At 40.5% G+C, this 18,979-nt stretch overlaps 2 pseudogenes; both read right to left on the reverse strand.

The window, feature by feature from the left end:
- Positions 1-14,257: 14,257 nt before the first annotated feature.
- On the reverse strand, positions 14,258-14,825 carry LOC116862301 (annotated as a pseudogene).
- Positions 14,826-18,204: 3,379 nt separating this feature from the next.
- LOC116862293 lies at positions 18,205-18,746 on the reverse strand (annotated as a pseudogene).
- Positions 18,747-18,979: the final 233 nt, after the last annotated feature.

The raw sequence follows: 18,979 nt of genomic DNA on the forward strand, positions 1-18,979 counted from the left end.
AGATTTAGGGTATATTTCGATCTATTAGAAGAAGACATATCTCAAATTTTTTTAGCAGAAAATACCCTTATATGTGTACAAAAAATAAAGTTATATACAATGAATGATAAAATATAACTATAATAAAGGTTCAAAAAAGATTTTTTAATGAAAGTTATTGTTAGGATAAACTAGTTAAAATCATTAAACAAGGAAAGAGTAAAAGCTTAAAAATTTAGTATAAGAAAAAAATAAAATAAAAAAATTGGTTAACTTTGAAAGCCTAAAGAACCATGGGGAGAAAGCCATGAATTCCATGCTTTGCTTTCTCCTCCTCTGGAATTCCACTGCTCTCCTTGGTAATTGAACTTGGTCTTGGCTGGATTTCTTGCTTATCTTCTGGGGGAGGGGCCTGTTGTAGTGATTCTCAAATTTCTTTGCCTGAGGTGGAATTGCACCACCCATACCAGGGGCCAGGCTAAGTCATCCGCTTGGGTTCGCTTTTGGAGCTTTTGTTCCCTGAGTGCTTTCCATATTTCTCTGGATAAAGGTAATGAAAATGGCAGCCTCCCAATCTCCAGCCAGGAGGAGCCAATAAGCTTGGGACCCCACTCCTCAGTGCGCCCTCTGAGAAAAGCACTCACTCTGTCTCCCTGGCCTACTGCTGCACACCAAGCTCACCCAGGCTGTGACGGAGCATCTCTGTCTCTGGCACAAAGCCCGGCCTGGAGTATCTGAACCCTGCAGATCCCTGCACTCTTCCAGGAGTGTCTACCTGGACCTTCTGGGGTCCCTGGTCACAGAGAAGTGGTCGGACTGTGCCATGAATCACAGTTTAAGGTGTCCTCGAGTTGAGAACTCACTCCTTGGCTCCATCTCTGTAGCCAGCTTCCCTGCTCTAATACCTTTGAGCTCTGGAACATTCAGACACCCCTGATCCTTTTGTGACCCCACGGAACCTGAGGACCACGCTGTCCCCATGTTTGCTTCACCCCGGCTAAACCTCTGGATTGATGTCCTTCAGTGGAGTGATGTCCCTCAGTACCTCAGAGTTTTAAAACTTCTGATTTTGTGCTCTCTTGCTCTGCCACTTGCTGGGAGCTGGCCCCTCCCCCTTGCAGTCTATCTTCCTGTTGCTTTGGGTTCACTTCTCTGAGGGTCCTACCTTTCAGAAAGTGGTTGATTTTCTATTTTTAGAATTCCTGCACCTCTTCTTCAATCACCTGTTGGAATGGCAGGTGTTCGGTATGGTTTGATAACTAACTAGCTGATCTCCTGCTTCCTGCTACTTCTCCGCCATCTTGACTCCTCCTCCCGGACCATATCTTCTTTATTCATTCATCTGTTCAGGGCATCTTGGCTCTTTCCACAGTCTGGCGAATGTGGCATTGCTGTTATAAACTTTGGGTTACCGATGACCCTTCTTTTCACTACATCTGTATGTTTGGGGTAAATACCCAAGGTGCTATTGCAGGGTCATAAGGTCGTTCCAGTTTTAATTTCTTAAGGAATCTCCACAGTGTTTTCCGAAGCATCTGCTCCAACTTGCATTCCAACCAACAATGTAAGAGGGATCCCCTTTCTCCACATCCTCTCCAACACACGTTGTTTATTAATTTGTTAATTTTGGCCATTCTAATTGGTGTAAGGTGGTATCTCAAAGTGGTTTTTATTTGAATTTTCCTGATGGCTGGTGATGATGAATATTTTGCATGATATCATTTTTTCAAAACAAAGAGCAGAGGGGGCTTATCTGAAAGATGGTGGAGAGGTAGGACACTCTGTTTCAACTCATCCCCTAAAATGAGCTAAATATCTACCAGAACACTCTGAACACCTAGAAAATCAGACTGAGATGTAATATTGTACACTTCTGGATCTCTGTGGGGCAGAAGACACCAGTGGAGAGGTAAAGCAGAATGGGAGCACTCATATTAATATCAGAGGATAAACCAAAGGGAGAGGGAACCACCAGAAGTGACCCATTGAAAGTAATACCCCAATAGGAAAGTGTCCTGTGAGTGGGGATCAGCAAACTTGGAGATTGTTTAAAAGCATTAAAAAGGACCAAAAGGTCTGAAGGGGCATCTGGTGGAATCTGGCGGCCATGGTTGGGGGTCTAAGCCCACGGTCCCAGGGCCATCACTGCTGGCCATCACCTATGCCAGAGAGAGTCTGGTGGGGCCTCCAGTCTATGTTTCCTGAGCCCGTGGCTTTCTGCTTCTTATACCATTGCTCTGACTGGGTGCACTCCTCCCATGCCTGGGAGAACCTCGGGAGAACTCCGGTCGGGATCCCTCCACCCACAGCCTTCCAAGACCTGTGCCTCTCCTGGGTGTGAGAATACCTGACGTGGGTGTCATCCCCAGACAGCAGTCCCAGCAATGGCAGTCATCTGGGTTTGGGATCGCCCAGACTAATACCGCTCACAGTTTTAGTGGCACAGGACAGGGTCAGAGACAAGCAGGGACCTTGGACCACAACTGAGATCATAGCTGAGAGTGTGCACCACCTGTGGGGGGATGCAGTGTTGTGGAGTTTGCAGAGGCAAAGACTGTGTTCTGGATCGCACAAAGCAGAGCAGACTGAGGCTTCTCTCTGAGGCGGAGCTCTGGGTGCAGTCAGTTTACTTTCCACTAATCCTCCCAAAAGCCAAAATAGCTGCTCAAGAACAAAAACCTTCAGAGAAAAAAAAAGCTGAGAAACCGGTTTCCACAGAGCCAAGCTCCTTGATAGGGGGCAGGACGACTCAGCCCAAGCAGCGCTGACTAAAAACAATGCAGCAGCCCCCTCCACCAGAAGACATGACGAAAGAACAAGAGGACAACCACCACAGGGTCCCCATAAAACTGTAAAACACCAGGGGAGGTGAACCATGAGAGACTATGGACTCTGAAAAACAATTTGAGGGGTTTGAAGCGGCGGTGGGTGGGAGGTTGGGGAACCAGGTGGTGGTTATTAGAGAGGGCACAGATTGCATGAAGCACTGAGTGTGGTGCAAAAACAAGGAATACTGTTATGCTGAAAATAAAAAAAAAATAAAAAAAAACAATAAATAAATATTGCTCTTAGTCAATTTAAAAACAACAACAACAAAAACAAAAACACTGTAAAACACCAACATCAGGGGAAAACAATATATTAAGTTCCCAGTATTGCCCCAAACCTATATATTTCATGAATACAACTTTTCTTTCTTTCTTTCTTTCTTTCTTTCTTTCTTTCTTTCTTTTTAAGAATTTGTTATCATGATTCTTGTTCTTTTAATTTTTCACCCTACTTGCCATTAAAATAGAGGTTTAATATAACATAATCCATAATAACTTTTTAACTTGAACATTTCATACATATACTGGTGTTTCTTTTTCATTCCTTTTCTTTTTTATACATATAGATATAAGCTTCAAGGTAATACTTTTACCCTATTCAATACTACCACTATATATAAACCAGGTTTAATTTCCCTGTATCTCTGGAAAGTTGAGTCCTTAAACATAGATAACAGTATTAACCCAGGAAGAATCAAAATAAACTTCCTCGCCTGCATGGAAGGTTTATAACTACCTTCCCAACTTATTCTTCTGTTAGTGTTTCTGTGTATTTGTTTTTTATTTTTGTACTATATAAATCTTATTCTTGGCATTCATTTTGTCTTGCTTTTCTTTTTCCCCCTTATCTTTTACTTTTGTTGGTCATTTTGTTTGTTCATTTTCATTTATGTACCTTATAAATCTTGCTTCTGTAGCTCATTTTGGCTGGTTTTCTCTTTTTTCCCTCTTTTTCTTTTTTATTTATTTTTAGTACTGACTTCCAATTACTCTGAAACTTTCCAGATTGCACCCTACCTAGATCTAAAGATCCCCTCAACCACCTATCACCAAAATGACTAGGAAGAGGAACACCCAGTAGAGGAAAAATTCAGAGACCATGCACTCTGCCACAGAACTATTGGATATGGACACAAACAGTATGTCAGAAAGGGAATTCAGGATAACAATTATCCAGACAATGGCTAGGTTGGAGAATACCATTAGTGGCAGCATAGAAACTCTAAGGGCAGAAGGGCTGATCTGGCAATACTAAAAAATGCTACCAATGAGATCCAATACTCTAACAGCTAGCATAAATGAGGCAGGTGATTGTATTAGTGATCTAGAAGCCAAACTGATAGAGAAGAAGGATCAGGAGGAGGCCTGGAACAAAAGCTTAAAAGCCATGAAAACAGAATTAGGGAAATAAAGGATGTCATGAAATGTTCCAACATCAGAATTATTGGGAATCCTGAGGAGGTAGAGAAAAAGAGAAGACTAGAAGATATGGTTGAACAAATTCTGGATGAAAATTTCCCTGACCTAGGGAATGGAACAAGTTTTCGTGTCCTAGAGGCAGAAAGGACACCCCCCCAATATAAACAAGTCTAGAAAGACCTCCAGATACTTAACTGTGAGATTCACAAATCATAATACTAGACAGAAGGTCTTAAGGGCAGCAAGGGGGAAGAGATTTCTTACGTACAGAGGAAGGTCCATCAGAATAATGTCAGACCTGTCCACAGAAACCTGGAAAGCCAGAAAGGGCTGGCAAGACATATTCAGGGCTCTAAATGGGAAGAACATGTAGCCAAGAATAATGTAACCAGCAAAGATGACATTCAAAATGGATGGAGAGATAAAGGGATTCCAAGACTGACAAGGTTTGAAAGAGTATGTGATCACCAAGCCAGCACTATTAGAAATATAAAGGGGTTTCTATAAAAGAAGAAAGAACCCAGGAGTAACATAGACCAGAAATTTACAGAGACAATATAGAAACAAGGACTTCTCAGACAACATGATGTAAATAAATGTGTATCTTTCAATAATTACTCTCAATGTGAAAGGCCTAAATGCTCCCAGAAAATGGCACAGGGTTGCAGACTGGATAAAGTAACAGGACCTGTCCATATGCTGTCTACAAGACACTCACTTGGAACCTAGAGATACATCGAGACTGAAAATGAAGGGGTGAAGAAGCATCTTTTATGCCAATAGGCCTCAGAAGAAGGCTGGGGTAGTAATTCTGATCAGATAAATTAGATTTTAAACTAAAGACTGTAGTCAGAGATACAGGACAGCACATAATACTTAAAGGGTCGAGCCACCAAGAATATCTAACAATTTTAAGTTTTTGTGCCCCCAATATGGGAGCAGCCAATTACATAAGCCACCTGTTAATAAAAGTAAAGAGTCATATTGATATGAATACATTGTTTGCATGGGATCTTATCATGCCACTGTCAGTAAAAGATCATCCAAGCAGGAAATCAAGAAAGAAACAAGAGCTTTGAATGAAACATTGGACCATATGGACCTCATAGATATATACAGAACATTCCATCCTTAAACAATAGAATACTCATTCTCCTTGAGGACACATGGAACATTCTCCAGAATAGACCATGTAATGGGTCAGAATTCAGGGCTCAACTGATACCAAAAGACTGAGATTATTCCTTGCATATTCTCACACCACAATACCTTGAAACTGGAGCTCAACTACAAGAAAAGTTTGGAAGGAATTGAAACATTGGGAGCTAAAGACCATCCTGCTCAAGAATGTTTGGATAATCCAGGAAATCAAAGAATAACTTAAATAATTCATAGAGACCAATGGGAATGAAGAACATCAGTCCAAAACCTATGGGATACAACAAAGGCTGTCTTAAGGGGGAAATATATAGCCATCAAAGCCTCCCACTATAAATAAATAAATAAATAAATAAATAAACAAACAAATAAATAAAAATTAAAAAAAAATTGAGAAATCCAGAATACACCAACTATTTTTAAACGTTAAAGAACTGGAGAATCAACAACAAATTAAGCCAATCCCACACACAAGAAGGGAAATAATCATGATTAGAGCAGAGATCAATGAGTTAGACAATAGATATACAGTAGAACATATCAACGAAACTAAAAGCTGGTGTTTTGAAAAAAATTTATAAGATCGATAAACCACTGGCCAGACTAGTTCAATAGAAAAGAGAGAGAACACAAAGTAACAAAATTATGAATGAAAAGGGAGAGATCACGACCAACAGCAAGGAAATAAAAACAATCATCAGAAATTATTATTAACAGTTATATACCAATAGGTTAAGCGACCTAGATGAAATGGATGCATTCTTGAAAAACTATAAACTTCCAAAACTTAATCAGGAAGAAACCGACAACCTAAATCAACTGATATCTATTAATGAGACTGAAGTAGTGATAAAAAACTGTCAGCCCGGAACCTGATGGATTCCGTGGGAAATTCTACCAAACATTCAAAGAAGAATTAATACCTATTCTCCTGAAGCTGTTCCAAGAAATAGAAACAGAATGAAATTTTTCAGACTCTATTTATGAATCCAGCATTGCGCTGTTTCCCAAAGCAGGAAAGACACCATCAAAACAAACAAACAACAAACAAAAAATTTCAGACCAATACTCCTGTTGAATATGGACGCCAACATTCTCAACCATATCCTAGCTGATGAGATCAAACAGTACATTAAAAAGATTATCCAACTTGACCATGTAGGTTCCAATTCCTGACATCGCACAGGAGAAGAATGAGACACAAACAAGTCAGCTGCAAGAGAGATGGAACAGGGGACATCAGTAGAAAAGAATGTCGCCCTGAACAGCTCCTCCTCAGTCCCGTTTTTATTAGATATAGACAACTATCAACAAAGGAGCCAAAGAAGGCTACACATTAATCATATGCCTTGTAGATAAACAAATATATCTGATAAAGCAGTATACAGTTTATAATTGAGCAAGCACATTGAAAGTGATCATCTAATTATCCACAGGTGCTCTCCAAGGTAGGGAAGATAATGGAAAAATGAATCAGGCGGCATTCCACCCTGAACAAGCCTGGCATCCCCATCTGATCAGCGTCAAGGATGTATATCATCCTCTCCCCCAGAGCCCTGTTACCAGTATTTTTTTTAAGGCTATATCTAAACATGCTCAGTAACTAATGTAACTTCTCATGGGTTGTATTTTAAGTCACACATTGTTTTGAGAGACAGTTTGAGGTAGGATTTATCCCTGGGATGCAAGAGTGGCTCAACATTCACAAATCAACAAATATGATTCAACAAATCAATAAGAGAAGAGAGAAAAACCACATGATCCTCTCAATTGATGCAGAAAAAAAAAGCTTTTGAAAAAATACAGCATCCGTTCCTAATTCATACTCTTTGATGTATACGGATAGAGGGAATATTCCTGAACTTCATAAAATCTATCTATGAAAAACCCACAGCAAATATCATCCTCAATGGGGAAAAGCTGACAGCTTTCCCTTTTCAGATCAGGAACACGACAAGGATGCCCACTCTCACCACAGTTGTTCAACACAGTACTAGACGTCCTAGCAACAGCAATCAGAAAACAAAAAGAAATAAAAGGTATTCGAATCAGCAAAGAAGTCAAACTTTCTCTCTTCACGGATGACATGATACTTTATGTGGAAAACACAAAGGACTCCAGCCCCAAACTACTAGAACTCATACAGAAATTCACTAATTCAGTAGGATGCAAAACTAATAATCTGAAATCAGTAGCTTTCTTATACACTAGCAATGAAAATACAGAAATGGAAATTCGAGAATTGTTTCCACGTACTAGATCACCAAGAACCATAAGATACCTGGGAATAAACCTAACCAAAGAGGCAAGGGATCTGTACTTGAAGAACTACAGACACTCATGAAAGAAATTGAAGAAGACACAAAAATATGAAAAAGCATTCCATGCTCATGGATCAGAAGAATAAACATTGTTAAATTGTCTATTCTGCCTAGAACAATCTACACTTTCAATGCCATTCCGATCAAAATTCCATGGGCATTTTTCAAAGGGCTAGAACAAACAATCCTAAAATTTGTATGGAACCAGAAAAGACCCTGAAGTGTTAAGGAAATGTTGAAAAAGTAAAACAAAGCTCGGGGCATTATGTTGTCTGATTTGAAACTTTATACAAAGGTGTGACCACCAGGACAGCATGGTACTGTCACAAAAACAGACACATAGACCAGTGGATCAGAGTAGAGAGCCCAGATATAGATCCTCAACTCTCTTCTCAACTAATATTCAACAAAGCAGGAAAAAAAATATCCAGTGGAAAAAAGACAGTCTCTTCAATAAATGGTCCTGGGAAAATTGGACCGCTATGCGTAGATGAATGAAACTTGGTATTCTCTTATATAATTCATAAAGATAAACTTGAAATTGAAAAAGACCTCAACATGAGGCAGGAATATATCAAAATCCTAGAGGAGAACATAGGCAGTAACCTCTTTGACATCGGCCACAGCAACTGCTTTCAACATGTTTCCAAAGACAAAGAAACCGTAAGTGAAAATGAACTTTTGGGACTTCATCAAGATCAAAAGCTTCTGCACAGCAAGGAAAATAGCCAACAACACAGAGAGGGAAACCACAGAATGGGAGAAGATATTCACAAAATACATTACGGAAAAAGAGCTGATATCCAAGATCTATAAAGAACTTCTCAAACTGAACACTCGAAAAACAGATAATCATGTCAGAAAATGGGCAGAAGACGTGAAAAGACACCTCTCCAAAGAAAACTTACAAATGGCTATCAGGCACATGAAAAATGTTCATCCTCACGAGCTATCAGGGAGATTCAAATAAAAACCACATTGAGATACCCCCTTACACCAGTTAGAAAGGCCAAAATTAGCAAGACAGGAAAGAACGTGTGTTGGAGAGGATGTGGAGAAAGGGAAGCCCTCTTACACTGTTGGTGGGAATGCAAGTTGGAGCAGCCGCTTTGAAAAACATTGTGGAGATTCCTTAAGAAATTAAGAACAGCGGTTCCCTATGACCCTGTAATTGCAGTTCTGGGTATTCCCAAGGATACAGATGTAGTGAAAAGAAGGGCCATCTGTACCCCAATGTTCATAGCAACAATGGCCACGGTCGCCAAACTGTGGAAAGAACCAAGATGCCTTCAATGGACGAATGGATAAGGAAGATGTGGTCCATATACACTATGGAGTATTATGGCTCCATCACAAAGTTGAATACCCAGCTTTTGTATCAACATGGTTGGGAGTGGAAGAGATGATGCTGAATGAAATAAGTCAAGCTGAGAGAGTCAATTATCATGTGGTTTCACTAACTTGTGAAGCATTAGGAATAACACAGATGACATTAGGAGAAGGAAAGGAAAAGTGAATTGGGGTAAATCAGAGGGGCAGATGAGCCATGAGAGACTGTGGACTTTGAGAAACAAACTGAGTGTCTTGGAATCGAGAGGGTTCGGGGATGGATGAGCCTGGTGTTCGGTATTAAGGAGGGCATCTATTGTATGGATTACAGGGCATGGTGCATAAACAATGATTCTTGGAACTCTGAGAAAATAAAATTAAATTTAAAAAGTTTTATATTCACTTGGGTGTGTATGTGTGTCTCTGTGATTGTTTGTGACCTTCAAACTCTATCCACACAACATCCTGGTGCAGGTTTCCTCTTCTATCCCACGTTGTCATTAACATTGATGCTGTGAGTATAGTTCAAGTTTTACACTGTACCAGGGCTGTTAATTTTCTTGCTTTGCATTGTTGATGCCTCTGTAGGCTCATATCCAGTACGCACTTTCCAATGGTTTTGACAAGCTTGCACACTGAGCTGGGTGATCCTCTAATGAACAGAGTGTAGCTGGGACTCCTGTAAGGTTCAGATGACATACATGGAGATATTTGTAATTCATCGGTATTTAGAGAGAGGAACAAGCAAGTATAAGTGACACTGTCTTTTGTGCTGTTCATATAGTTGTTGTCCCAAATTTCTAAATCAGAGACTGAAGAGGAAGCCCAGAATCATGTGTCCAGAGAGGCTCCCTTGGGGAAAAAGCTTGAAGGCATGAATGGCAAAGACCCTGACAGGAAACCTGCCCATATTCTCCAGCTGTGCCTGCTCCTGGGGCTTAAAGACAGAACTGGTAAGTGGTGTGCAACCCCTGGTGGTCCAGATCCCTTCCAACAGTGAAGTTTGCGTCTGGGCTCACACTGATGTCCCCTCACTGTGTCTGTTGCACAGTAATACATGGCTGTGTCCTCAGCTCTCAGGCTGTTCATCTGCAGATACAGTGTGTTCTTGCTGTTGTCGCTGGAGATGGTGAATTGGCCCTTCACAGAGTCTGCATTGTTTTTGCTACTTCCATCATTGTTAATACTTGCGACCCACTGCAGCCCTTCCCTGGAGACTTGCGGACCCAGTTCATGTAGTAGATGCTGAATTTAAATCCAGAGGCTGCACAGAAGAGTCTCAGGACCCACTAGGCTTCACTAGGTCTCCCCAAGATTCCACCAACTGCACCTCCCACTGGACACCTGCAGACACAAGAAATCCTGGTCAGGAAACTGTCACACGCCCTCTCTTTCTCTCACTCTATCCACTCTCACACTCACGGTTTCTTATTCTGTGTAAACTACTTTATAAAAGAACAACAAGGAAAACCCAGCCAAGCACAAACTCCATGGTGAGTTTTCTCTGTCCTCTCCTGATTACTGAATGGGGACACCTGGAAATCCCGTGGCTGGTCTCCTCTCTCGGCTGCAGGGTCCAGACTGCGCTGTTTTAATCTGCAGAGGGAGGGCCCTATTTGCATGCCCTCTGACTATATACCCAGCTTGGGATCTAAGCTGATGGAGATGGCAGGGACCAGAGCAGGTGTGACTGCTGTGACTTTGTGGCATTGACAGGATTTGGGAAAAGTGATTTTTTTATTATATGATTTTCCAGAGCACACATTTGGCCTCCCGTGCTCTTTTTACACATTTACCCACATATTGGGGTGTTTGTTTCATGTTACACCATAAAGAGTTTTGAAAATACACCCATAATTATAGAGGTTGTGTAAGGTGTCCAAGAGCATGTGTGGGGTGTGAGCCCCAGGAATTGGCCTGGGCTCCTCCCCGTCAGACCTGATGTCCTTGAAACACCTGCAGGACAGAATTGGCAGGTTCATGAGGAAGGTGGAACCTCTGCTGTTGATGGGGACAAGATGATTTTGCTTCTTTTAGATTTTCTCTAAAAATTAGAGAGAGTTAGTGTTTGTGCAGTTCTATTTTTAAGTCTCTAACATTTCAGTATCTCTACATTCCTCCCAAGTCATCTCTGGGATTATCTGCAATAGCTGTGATGCGTGTATTTGAAACAGTACGACTGCACACACTGTAGGTAAACCCTGCAGTCAGAATCAGCATTATCCAGAGTAAGCGAATCAATTTCCCACAAAATTTCCTGTATTTTCTTTGCAATTCTTCTTTCCTCATTCCTTCTTCACTCTGTCCCTGCATTACTATTGATCTTCATGTTACCTTACACTAGCTTTAATTTTCTAGAATATATAATTTTGTCATTGTATTAAGTTTACCTTTATTTCTACTTCTATTGCTCAGTCAAATACTTCACATGACCACGATATTTATTAAAGTTTTTTTACGTTTTTATTTACTTTTTTTTTTTGATGGGCAGCATTCCAAAGATGACAAAGAGCACAATATGTTCACTTTTTTTAAAAATTTCTTCTCAGTTTTCCAGAATTCATTCTTTGTGCACCACACCCAGTTCTGTGGAAAGAACCAAGATGCCCTTCAAAAGATGAATGGATAAGGAAGATGTGGTCCATATACACTATGGAGTATTATGCCTCCATCAGAAAGGATGAATACCCAACTTTTATATCAATATGGATGAGACTGGAAGAGATTATGCTGAGTGAAATAAGTCAAGAAGAAAGAGTCAATTATCATATGGTTTCACATCTTTGTGGAGCATAAGAAATAACATGGAGGACATGGGGAGATGGAGAGGAGAAGGGAATTGAGGGAAATTGGAGGGGGGGATGAACCAGGAGAGACTATGGACTCTGAAAAAACAATCTGAGGCTTTTGAAGGGGTGGGGGTTTGGAGGTTGGGTGAGCCTGGTGGTGGGTATTATGGAGGGCACGTATTGCATGGAACACTGGGTGTGGTACATAAACAATGAATTCTGGCACACTGAAAAGAAATTTAAAAATTTTAAAAATTTAAAAAAGCTAAAATCACTTGACAAGTTCTACAATAAGAATGCAATAAAGTTTGGAATGTTGTGATTAAAAAACACAATGATATGTTACCTTATAAGATTTAGAAAGACTAAAATTAACAAGATAGGGAACAACAAATGTTGAAGAGGATGTGGAGAAAGGGGAACCCTCTTACGCTGTTGATGGGAATGTAAGTTGATACAGTCACTTTGGAAAACAGTGTCTAGGTTCTTCAAAAAGTTAAAAATAGAACTACCCTTTGACTCAGCAATTGCACTATTATTTACCCCTTTGAAACATAGGTAGTGAAAAAGGGGTACCTGAGCCCCAGTATTCATAGGAGAAATGTTCACTATAGTAAAACTGTGGAAGGAACTCAGGTGTTCTTCCATATATAAATGGTATGATAATGACAATGTGGTCCATATATACAATGGAATATTACTCAGCCATCGGAAAGGATGAATACCTACCATTTCATTGACTTGGATGGAACTGGAGGGTGTTATATGAAGTAGAATGAGTCAAGCAAAGAATGATAATTATGCTGTGGTTTCCCTTCTATATGGAACATAAGGAATAGTGAGGAGGACCACAGAGAAAGTCAATTATCATACAGTTTCACTTACTTGTGGAGCATAAGGAATAACTTGAAGGGCATTAGGAGAGGGAAAGGAAAACTGAATTGCAGTAAATTGGAGGGGGATATGAAGCATGAGAGACTGTGGACTCTGAGAAACAAACTGAGGGTTTTGGAGTGGAGGGGGGTGGAGGCAAGGGTGAGCCTGATGGTGGCTATTAAGGAGGACATGTATTGCATGGAGCAGTGGGTGTGGTGCTTAAGCAGTGAATCTTGGAACACTGAAAAATAAAATAAAATAAAATAAAATAAAATAAAATAAAATAAAATAAAAAGAAATCAGAGAGGGAGACAAACCATGAGAGACTCTGGATTCTGGGAAACAAACAAGAGTTACAGAAGTGAGGGTGGTGGGGAATGGGGCAGCCAAATGATGGGTATTAAGGAGGGCAGGTGATATGATGAGCACTGGGTGTTTTACACAACTAATGAATCTTTGAACACTTCACCAAAAATTAATGATGTACTACATGTTGGCTAAGTAAATATTAAAAGAGAATAATGACTTTTTTCACGTTTTTAAAAATTTTTTTCAGTGTTCCAGAATTCATTGTTTATGCACCAAGGAAATAAGTGTTTTGAATGACACACTGGATCACTTAGAGTCCTTTATTATTTATTTCGGCCCTTTCTCTTTTATTTTAATAAATTTAAGTGGAGGATTCTCAGGTGTATTGTGGATTTTTTCCACAAAGGATCACGTGACGTGATGAACACAGGGTTTTATATATATCTCATCAACAGATGGAGCGTTGAATATTATATCAAAAGTCAGTGATGTACTATACCTTGTCTAATTGAGTTAGAAAAAAATATGCAGACCCTGGTTTCTTTGATCTGTTCTGTGTTTCTTAGTTTCTATATAATTTTTTTTTTTTTGCTCTAATCTTGCTATTTCCTTCCTTCTGCTATATTTAGGATTCGGTTGCTCTTTCCCTAGCACCTGTAGGTGTAATGTTAGGTTGTTTATTTGAGATTTTTCTTGCTTCTTGAGGTTTTCGTGTATTCTGTGTATTTCTGTCTTAAGACCACCTTTGCTGCAGAGAAATTACAGGATGGTGATAGAGGTTTTCTACTCTTTTCTTAAATTTAATTTTATTGTTTCAGTAGAGGTTTTATACTCCTGTGTGTGTGTGTGTGTGTGTGTGTGTGTGTGTGTGTGTGTTCCTCTGGCTCTGCTGGAGGTTCTTGTGATCCACAGTGAGTGCCACTGAGATTTTTATGAAGGTTTTTTTGACCTGCATCAGGATATTTGTAATTTACTGATATTTAAGGACAAGAGGAAATTAATGTAACTGACTCTTTTTTTTTTTAATATTTGTCTTCCAGTTGCAACTAAGTTTCTAAGTCAGGGAGTGAATAGGTAAGCACAGAATAATGTCAAGGAGGCTCCCTTGGGGAAACTGTTCTATGGAGAGGAATCCCCAGACCCTGACAGGAAATATGCCATAGACTCCATCTGCTCCTGCTCCTAGGATTAAAGACAGAATTGGTGAGTAGTGTGCACCCTCTGCTGGTCTGATACCCTTGTAGTTTGAGGTTTGTGTCTGGGCTCACACTGATGTCCCCTCACTGTGTCTGTTGCATAGTAATACACGGCCATGTCCTCGGCTCTCAGGCTGTTCATCTGCAGATACAGCGTGTTCTTGCCGTTGTCTCTGGAGACAGTGAATCGGCCCTTCATAGAGTCTGCATAGTATGTGTAACTACTACTACTGCTAATATATGCGACCCACTGCACCCCCTTCCCTGGAGCCTGGCGGACCCAATTCGTGTGGTAGCTACTGAAGGTGAATCCGGAGGCTGCACAGGAGAGACTCAGGGACCCCCCAGGCTTCACGAGGTCTCCCCCAGACTCCACCAGCTGCACCTCACACTGGACACCTAGTCAGACACAAGACACAAGACATCCTAGTCAGGAAACTGTCACACACCCATAATTTCTCTCACTCATATCCACTCACATCCTCAACGTCTGTTGTTCACCATGAATTACCTTTTAAAAGAGCAACAAGGAAAACCCAGCCAAGTACAAAGTTCATGGTGAGTTCTTGGTGTTCTGCCCTGATCAGTGAATGTGGACACCTGGAAATCCCAGGGCTGGGGCTCCTCTCCCAGCTGCATGGTCCGGGCTGGGCTGTTTTATTCAGTGGAAGGAAGACCCTATTTGCATGTCCTCTGAGTGTATATTTAGCTCCAGACTTAGGTTCAATTCTTTACAAGTTAAAAACAATGATTGCATTGTTTGTAGATCACTTTTTGATCTACAAAGATCACTTAGAGCACTTAGAAAGTATGTAGTATTCTTTTGTTTGTTTGTTTGGGTTTTTGTTTGTTTGTTTGTTTGTTTGTTTAAGTAATGCATTTATCAAGCTTCTGGGCAGCTCAGTGGGTTAAAACCTCTGCCTGTGGCTCAGGTCATGATCCTGTGGTCCTGGAATGGAGCCCTCCATCAGGCTCTCTGCCTAGCCAGGAGCCTGCTTCACCCACTCTGCCTGCCTCTCTGCCTACTTGTGATCTCTTTTTGTCAAATAAATAAATATATTTTTTTAAATGCATTTATTGGTAGGGAATACTGATACGGGAAATCAAGATTATAAATTCCCATTCAGAGTTAATAATTCTATCAGAGTCAAGCTGAAATATACCTTTAAAATATGAATGAATAAATTTTGCCAAACATACTAGGATTATCAGATTCCAAGCTTTCCATTGTGTTCCATTGTCCTGTGTGTCTGTTTTTAATGCCAGTACCATACTGTTTTCATGACAATAGCTTTGTAATCTAATTTGAAATTGGAGTGTGCTGACTTCGGGTGGGCTTAATCACCTGTTTGCTTCCTTTCTTTCTTTAAGAAAAATATCCATTCATTTCTTAATTTCTTTTCAGTGTTCCTGAATTCATTGTTTATGTACTGCACCCAGTGCTCCTTGCAATACTTGCCCTCCATAATGCCCACCACCAGGCTCACCCAAACTCCTATCCGCCTCCCCTCAGTTAGTTCCTCCATGTCCACAGTCTCTCATGGTTTGTCTCCCCCTCCAATTTCTCCCAACTCCCTTCTCCTCCCCATCTCCCCCTGTCCTCCATGTTATTCTTTATGCTCCACAAATAAGCAAAACCATACGATATTTGACTCTCTCAGTTTGACTTATTTCACTCAGCCATATTCTAGTGCGTGAAGAGAATGTTTTTCTTTTTTTTTTCTATTACAGCATTTTTAAAATTATTGTGTTATGTTAGTGACCATGCAGTACATCATTAGTTTTTTTTCCCCACTGTATACTTTTTCCTGCTTTGTCTGAGATTATTTGACCATAAAGTTGAGGGTCCAATCTGGGCTCTCTTCTCTGTTCTACTGGTGTATGTGTCTGTTTATGTGCCAGTACCATGATGTGTTGGTGATTACAGCTTTTTAATAAAACTTGAAATCAGGTAATGTGATGTCCCAGTTTTTCTTTTTTTTTCAACATTTCCTTAGCAGTGCGAGGTCTTCTCTGGTTCCATACAAATTTTAGGAGTGCTTGTCCCAGCACAAAATGATGAAAAAGCATTCCATGCTCATGAATTGGAATAATAAACATTGTTAAAATATCTATACTGTCCAGAGCAATCTATACTTCCAGTGCCATCCCTATCAAAATGCCAGTGGCATTTTTCAAAACAAGGACTTTGAATGACACACTAGATGAGACTGATTTCTTTTTTATTTAATTTTTATTAACATATAATGTATTATTAGCCCCAGTGGTACAGGTCTGTGAATCCTCAGACTTACAAACTTCTCAGCACTCACCACTCACTATAGCACATACTCTCCCAATGTAACCCAACCACCCCTGATTTCTTATTTTATGTTTTAAATTTTTTAATTTAAATCCAGTTCAGTTAACACACAGTACGTTACCGGTTTCAGAGGTAGATTTAGTGATTCATCAGTTGCATATAACACCGAGTGCTCATTCCATCAAGTGCCCTCCTTAATGCCCATCAGCCAGTTATCCCATCCCCCACCCCAACCACCCCTGGTTTGAACACAAAATTTTGAGTATAATTTCAGGATTTGGACTGGGGAATATTCCTCCTAGAATTCTATATTTATTTATTTATTTATATATTCTCACAATATTATCTGCTTAAATTCCTTTTAAAATTACGTTCAGTTAGCCACCATTACTTTTGGCTACTGTATTCAACATTTCTTTATTTGTATATAACACCCAGTGCTCATCCAACACATGTCCTTATTGCCTATTACCAAATTAACCCATCCCCTGACCCCCACCTCTCCAAAACACTGTTTGTTCCCCCAGAGAAATATATTGATTTCTGATGTTATTTATTTGGGGATTTCTCTTTTATTTTTGATAAATCTAGGCAGAAGTTTCTCAATTTTATTTTTTTCCAGAGAAACAGATCTTGATTTTTTAATCTGTTCTCTCTCTCTTTTTAAATTTTATATCATTTATTTCTGCTCTAGTCTCTAGTATATCCTTCCTTTTGCTGTATTTAAGCTTTAGTCATTGTACTTTCTCAAGATCCTTCAGGTGTAACATTAGCTGGACTCTTTTTCATTTTTTAGAGTTTTTTTGTATTTATTTGACAGAGAGAGAAATCACAAGTAGGCAGAGGCTGGCAGAGAGAAAGAGAGGGGAAAGCAAACTCTCCACTGAGCAGAGAGCCTGATGTGGGGCCCAATTCCAGGACCTTGAGATCATGACCTGAGACAAAGGAAGAAGCTTAACCCACTGAGCCACCCAACACGTTAGTGTGTCTTTCAGATTTTTCTTGCTTCTTGATGTCTTCTTGCATGCTGTATATTTCTCTATTAGGACCACCTTTGCTGCAGAAAAAATAGGACAAAGTGATGAAGGTTTTATTCTCTTGTGAGAGTAAATAAGTGTGTGTGTGTTTGTGTGTGTGTGAGAGAGAGAGAGAGTGTGTGTGTGTGTGTGTGTAATGTTCAGACTCCACATCCAAAACACACCTGGTGTAGGTTTCAGTGCTTTCCCATGTTGTTGCTAATATTGATGCTGTGAACTTTGTTTAAGATAGTGACACCACCCACCCCCACCAAGCCCCTTTCTTCTTTTGCTTTAGACTGTTTATGCCTCTGTGGCCTCATGTCCAGCATGCACTTTATGCTCCTTCTATCAAGTGTACAGCTTCATCTGGGTGGACTGTGCTGCATACTGTGTGCCTCTGGGATTCCTGTAAAGTTGACAAGCATCAGGAAATTTGTGATTCACTGGTATTTTAGGACAGGAATAAACAATGTGAGTGACTCTGTATTTTCTGCATTTTAGTATAATTATTTTCCAATTAGAACAAACTTTTGAAGTCAGAGAGTGAAGAGGTAAGCACAAAATCATGTGTGCAGAGAGGGTCCCTGATGGAAACTTCTATGGAGAGGAATCCCCAGACCCTTACAGGAAACCTGCCCATAACCCCCTTCTGCATCTACTCCTGTGCTTAAAGACAGAATTAGTGATTAGTGTGCACCCGCTGGTGGTCCAGACCCCTCTTACAGTGAGGTTTGTGTCTGGACTCAAACTGATGTCCTCCCACTCTGTCTCTTGCACAGTAATACAGGGCTGTGTCCGGGGCTCTGAGGCTGTTCATCTTCAGATACAGCGTGTTTTTGCCGTTGTCTCTGGAGATGGTGAACTCGCCCTTCATAGAGTCTGCATAGTTTGTGCTACTTCCATCATAGCTAGTCCATGCGACCCACTGCAGCCCCTTCCCTGGAGCCTGGCGGACCCAGCTCATGTCATAGCTACCGAAGGTGAATTCATAGGCTGCGCAGGAGAGTCTCAGGGACCACCAGACTTTACCAGGTCTCGCCCAAACTCCACCAGCTGCCCCTCACATTGGACATCTGCAGACATAGACGTCCTTGTGAGGAAACTGTGACACATCCATGGTTTCTCTAAGTCATATCCACTCACATCCTCAAGGTCTCTTGCTCACCATGAATTACCTTTTAAAAGAGCAACAAGGAATACCCAGCCAAGTGCAAACTCCATGGTGAATTGTTAATGTTCTGTCTTGATTACTGAATGGACCACCTGGAAATACTGTGCTGGGGTTCCTCTCCCAGCTGCAGAGTCAGGGCTGCGCTGTTTTAATCAGCAGATGGAAGGTCATATTTGCATATTCTCTGCATATATAACACATTTTCCAGGTAGCATTCTCAAGATGGCAGTGACCTAGAGCATTCGTGAGGGTCCTGGTGGAGTTTGTTCAGCAAGATATCTTT

This window comes from Lontra canadensis, unplaced genomic scaffold (genome assembly GCF_010015895.1).
Source record: "Lontra canadensis isolate GAN:19392208 unplaced genomic scaffold, GSC_riverotter_1.0 scaffold231, whole genome shotgun sequence".
NCBI classification, from domain to species: Eukaryota; Metazoa; Chordata; class Mammalia; order Carnivora; family Mustelidae; genus Lontra; species Lontra canadensis.